Here is a 4,977-nt window from a genome sequence, read left to right on the forward strand (position 1 = left end):
AAAAGATCAAAAGGCTGATATGGGAGGGGAACCTTGGGAAAGCAGAGCAGGAGGCATTCACCGCTGGGCACCTGGGCAGGGACTTGGCATGTGTGAGCCACTCTGGAAAGTCCTGCCTACGTGGCCACCATGGCGTGACGGCCATGCGATGTCAGAGGGGAGATTTGGCAGCCAAACTGTCGGCATCTCCCTGTGGACGCGGGGCACGTTGCTGGTTCTCCCGGAGCACAGCGTGTGTGCTCAGGGAGCGAGGCTGTCAGTATTTTTGGAGATGGCGCGTGTCAGGGACGTGCAGATGGAGGAAATATGTGCAGACGTGTCGAGTCTCGTGCGCTCAGAGCGGGAATTACTCATCCCGCTTTCCACTCCCCCGGTGCTTCCCCATGTTGGGGCTACACCAGTCCCTGCTTCCCCGGCACCCTGGAGCGGGAGATGCCCCTGCTTGGTCCCTCCCTGGCACCGTGCCATCCCTCACCCCCCCGCCCCCAGCTGCTCTCCCCCCCCGGCAGATGGGGCTTCAGCGGTTGGAGTTTAGGGAAATGGAGATGTCTGGTCTCCTGGGATGCTGCTAGCATGGGTTTGGGGCGACCAAGGCTCTGAAGGGGAATCAACACGCACATATGTGTGCGTTGATCCCCCTTCAGAGCCTCGGTCACCCCGAACCCACACATCGTCTCTGCATATGTGCAACATGCAGGACTAGCCCACGTGCCTCAGCAGAGTAATTTTTGGTTACACCCCTAATAGTTTCTAGTTACACCCCCAAATGCAAGGTAAGATGCCAGCCCTGCTCTGTCTCTCTGTGGCTGCAAATGGCAGAGGACATCTTTCTTCTACAGAAGCAAAACAAGGGCTTTGGTTCCTTGGCTTAGATATGTAACACCTTTGTTAGCATCTAGATGTAGGGATCTGCTTGCCAAGCGAGCAGAAAAGGCGCTGGTGACCGTCCACGTTGTTTCTGTAGACTAAAAACCTCTGGGAAGAGGCTGCTTGGTTGAGCTCCTAAATAGGGATTTACATCTAGGTCTCTAAATTTGAAACTGAAGCTCATTTTTGCTTGTGCACGCTGCTCCTGAGGGCTGGCACATCCATCGAGCAGACCATGATGCGGTGTTTACCTCGGCTGATACTTAACGCTGTTTTGTCCTTTGCTCCCATAGCCCCCGGTACCCAGCCAGACCTCCTCCTACTCTTGCATGCTGCCCACCAGTCCATCGGTGAATGGACGGAGCTATGATACATACACCCCTCCTCACATGCAGACACACATGAACAGCCAGCCGATGGGCACCTCTGGCACCACTTCCACAGGTGAGTGGCCCCGTGCTCCCCCCGCCTTTCTGCCAGCGTGGCTTCCTTGCTCCGGCCATCCGGTTCTTCACAAGTATTCGCTGGGAGAAGTCTCTCCCCATCTTTGGGAGAAGTCTCTCCCCATCTTTGGGAGAGGTCTCTCTATCGGGTTTAGTAGCTGCCGAACGGGGCAGAAGACAAAAATGTATAAACTTGTGGGCTAGAGCAGAAAATCTGATTTTTAAGCTGCCACTGAAGGGGTAGATGAAAGACGGCTGATTAACAGAGATGGTGTTTCAATAGTGGTACAGGGGAAAGCTCTTTAGTGAGGCCCCCATCCCGCAAAATCTTCCCTGTATAATTAAATTCTAAAGCAGCATCTATTTCAGCGTTAGATTTCAGCGGAGCTACTCACATCCGAGCGTGTTTTTACTGTGTCTGTGTCAGAGGCTATTTTTTGCTAAAGATCTGAAGTTATCGGAAAGGCAGGTAACCTGCAGAAATATTAACCTATGCATAAGAAGGCAAAACAGGGTAAAAAAGGGTAAGTGTCAGCATAAGCAGGAGCAAACACATTTAAAAAGAACAGAAATGTTCAGTGTATTTTGGGCTGAATTCCCAACTGATACAAACAAGCTGAGGCTCTGGCATTGATCTCAAAGCACGACAGTGTATTTATAACAACAAGTCAGTGAGATCTGCATAGGTTTTTAAAATATAACCCCCCCCACCTGATTCTGCAGGCTGGTAGATGGTGAGATTTAATACTTACCAGAATACAAGCACAAATCTGTGAAACTGTAAAGCAAAAATTGTGCTATGTATAGAAAAACTAAAATATCCATTTTCCTCCTCAATTTTCAGGTCTCATTTCCCCTGGAGTGTCAGTTCCAGTTCAAGTTCCTGGCAGTGAACCTGATATGTCTCAATACTGGCCAAGATTACAGTAAAACATGTGTTAATTCCGTAAATGACTATATGGACAACAGTTGGATGTTCAGCAGTATTTTATAAAGGAAGAATGGCTCTCAGAGTACTTCTGTACTGCAACTGTGCCCTATGCTGTAACACATGGAAAAGACTTTCACATGGACCTTTGTACACTGAAGGCATTATATCAGTTGGAACAAATCTTCATTTTGGTATCCAAACTTTTATTCATTTTGGTGTATTATTTGTAAATGGGCATTTGTATGTTATAATGAAAAAAAAAAAAAGAACAATGTAGACTGGATGGATGTTTGATCTGTGTTGGTCATGAAGTTGTTTTAAAAAAAAAAAAGAAAAGGAAAAAAAAAAAGAAGCCATGATCAACAAGCTTTGCCACGAATTTAAGAGTTTTATCAAGATATATCGAATACTTCTACCAATCTGTTCATAGATTATGGATTGATGTTCCAAGTTTGTATCATTCCATTGCATATAATTAAACCTGGAACAATACGCACTAGATTTCTGTAAGAAAAATATCTGTTGGTATTTCCAAAGGTTGTTAACGGCTGAAGTTATGTGCAAACAGGGGTTAAGAGAGAACTTCGATGAAGAAAAGAGTTTGATAGATAAAAGGTAGATTGTGTCTTCGATATAATCCAATTTGTTTTATGTCGAAATGTAAGTATTTGTCTTCCCTAGAAATCTCCCAGAATGATTTCTATAATAAAGTTAATTTCATTTATATTTGACAAGAATATTCTATAGATGTTTTATACACATTTTCATGCATCATACGTTTCTTTTTGGTCGGCAAGAGTTAATTGTTCTTAGATATAGTTGTACTACTGTTCACAGTCCAATCATTTTTGTGCATCTAGAATTCATTCCTAATCAATTAAAAGTGCTTGCAAGAGTTTTAAACTTAAGTGTTTTGAAGTTGTTCACAACTACATATCAAAATTAACCATTGTTGATTGTAAAAACCATGCCAAAGCCTTTGTATTTCCTTTATTATACTATTTTCTTTTTAACCTTATAGTGTGGTGTTGCAAATTTTGTTACTGTGTTAGGTTAATCTCATTAAGTTTTATTTTGAATTTATTTTCAGTTTTCAATAAGGAGGGATTCTTAAGAAACGTTTTTATAGACTTTCAGCACTTCCACCAGCCTGTAATTTGGGCTAACAAAAAGAAGATAGGTTCACGTATCTAATTGCAGCTGAGAGCAGGAGGAGGTTGTTTATTTAGCTCGGGTTTCTGGGGATGCTCTAAATGAACTCCAGAATCCAGCAGAATTTCCAGCAGGGAGTTTGCATCGTGCCAGTCAGCGGTGGAGACGCGATGCACGCCCGTGTCTATCTGTTGTAATTTTACGTAAAGTACGTATAGACACATATACACACAAATATACACTCCTGACTTCTAAAAATTGTTTTTGTTAGGATGCTTAAAAAGAAGAAAAAAACCAGCTGTGTTTTTAACAGGCTCTTTGGGAGAGTGAATACCATCCCTTTATATTGCCACACAGCACAATCTTAGTGTAATTTTCCATTGAACTTGTAACCTGGTTAATACCTCAATGCGCTTTGTGTGAGGGTTGTTAGTGTGGGCGTGGGTGGAGAGCTGCATGTCAAGGAATAATGAGAGAAGACAAATCAACAGGCAACAACAATGCGAGCTGGGACTGGCTAGTGAAAGCTAAAGGCCTTTAGTCACTGGCAGGGAAATCTAAACATTCCCATATCTATGAAGCTGGCTCATTGTGGTGCAGTTGTTACTTGTGATGCTGTGCTGAAAAAGGGATCTCATGATTAAAAAGCCAATGCGCGGGGAGTTTTGAGTCAAAGCACAGGCATCACAAGCAGCCTTTGTAAAGCAAAGATACTATCTAGGCTGGTTATGTTTTCCTTTCGGCATATTTGTCACTGCAGATAACACTTCACTGCAAACTTGGAGTAGCAGAGTTGTGGTGCTGAGGCAGTCGCGACGCTGCAGACGAGATTAAATGCACGTAAACTCCGAATCCTTTAGGGACAAAGAGCAGCTTCGCTCAAAGCACGAGACGATTGTTAACAAAATCAAGAGCCCAAAGCAAGCAAAAATGTGCAAAACCATTAGATTAAAATCTTTCTTTTTAATTGATACTGGTCAGTTGTAAGTATATTTGTTGTACCGGCATTAAGTAGTTTTAATTACCTGGAAGACATCCATTGGCAAATCTTAATGAAATATGGAATTTTTTTTTTATTTATATATATTTTTATCAGACATGCACATGCACATTATGTATTTATAAGATACGGATAGATTGCATTAAACACCACAACAGGCAGGTCCCTTCTCGCATAGCTAAATCGATTCTGGGAACAATTAATTACAGGTACAAACCCAGCATTTATACAGCCACTTATCGTGTTTATACCTACTAATGTAGTTTGTTATCTAAATGCCAACTTCTGCTCAACCAGGAATGGAAATAAGCTTCCTACCCCGTCCTCCCCCCGAGAGCTTTTGTGCCATGGTTGCTGTTTCTGCAGGTGCCGATACGGGGGAGAGGCAGCTCCCCGTCGCTCTTCCCTGCCCTTCCCGTTTTTTCCCAGCCTTGCAGCTCCACCGCCCGTGGTCCAGCCACTGGTGGCCTCCATCGAGCCATCGCCAGCCCTCTACGCCCCTTCTGAAGCCTTCTTCAGGGCAGGCTGTGCTGCGGGGCTGCAGCCTTTCACAGCCCCGCACCTCTGCAGTCGCAGCGATGCTA

Source organism: Fulmarus glacialis, unplaced genomic scaffold (genome assembly GCF_000690835.1).
Source record: "Fulmarus glacialis isolate BGI_N327 unplaced genomic scaffold, ASM69083v1 scaffold11544, whole genome shotgun sequence".
NCBI classification, from domain to species: Eukaryota; Metazoa; Chordata; class Aves; order Procellariiformes; family Procellariidae; genus Fulmarus; species Fulmarus glacialis.